The sequence below is a fragment of the Penaeus monodon genome, chromosome 42 (genome assembly GCF_015228065.2).
Source record: "Penaeus monodon isolate SGIC_2016 chromosome 42, NSTDA_Pmon_1, whole genome shotgun sequence".
In the NCBI taxonomy this organism is placed as follows: Eukaryota; Metazoa; Arthropoda; class Malacostraca; order Decapoda; family Penaeidae; genus Penaeus; species Penaeus monodon.
In genome coordinates this window covers 10,956,581-10,957,347 of record NC_051427.1, presented here as the reverse complement: position 1 = coordinate 10,957,347, position 767 = coordinate 10,956,581, and positions in this window count along the sequence as shown.

Genomic DNA, 767 nt, shown 5'->3' with positions numbered 1-767 from the left:
CGCGTGTGGAAAGAATCACACCATCAGTTCATGTACGTTTCTAATATTTTTCTTTCGATCTTTTTTTATTTATGTATTTATTCATTATGTACATAGAAAAAAAGATAATGGGAGAGAAATAGATAAATTGATAAATCATCAAAAGCATGAGGACTCTTCTATCATCTTCAAAAAATATGACGACCTCATGTTACTACGATGCGAATTATATTTTTTGTTTCTTTGTTGATGTTTTTTTTCTTTCTTTTTCTTTTACTAAGGACCAAGACCTTTTAAGAGGCTCTCGTTCCGGATTTTCATTGGAAAAAGACACAGCTTTGTTACTTGTTTAAATGAAGAACGAATTATGAAAAGATGAAAAGTAATTTTGATTTCAAGGATGTGACAAGATTCGGTTCAGGGATGCCATGGTACTGTCATGTAATGTCACCGGGAAGCTGAGGACTCGAACATGAAGTGAGGGGGTTAGAGTCCTTCACACGGGCCATCCCGAGAGAAAACACGTGGGAGAAATTGACAGTCTGATAAAGAGAAGAGCGACAGAAGATTATTGGTTACAAAGGCTAATCTGAAAGGGGCCGTGTACGTTACTTTTCGCCATCTATATCATTAGATAGATTGATGCTTATATAGGTGCTAATATATATATATATATATAGCCAGCTAGAAAGATTGGTGGATAGACTGATAGCTATAGATATGTATCTATCAATATATATGTACATAAGCTAGATTACAAATAAAAAAAAATCCAGTTACATCCATAT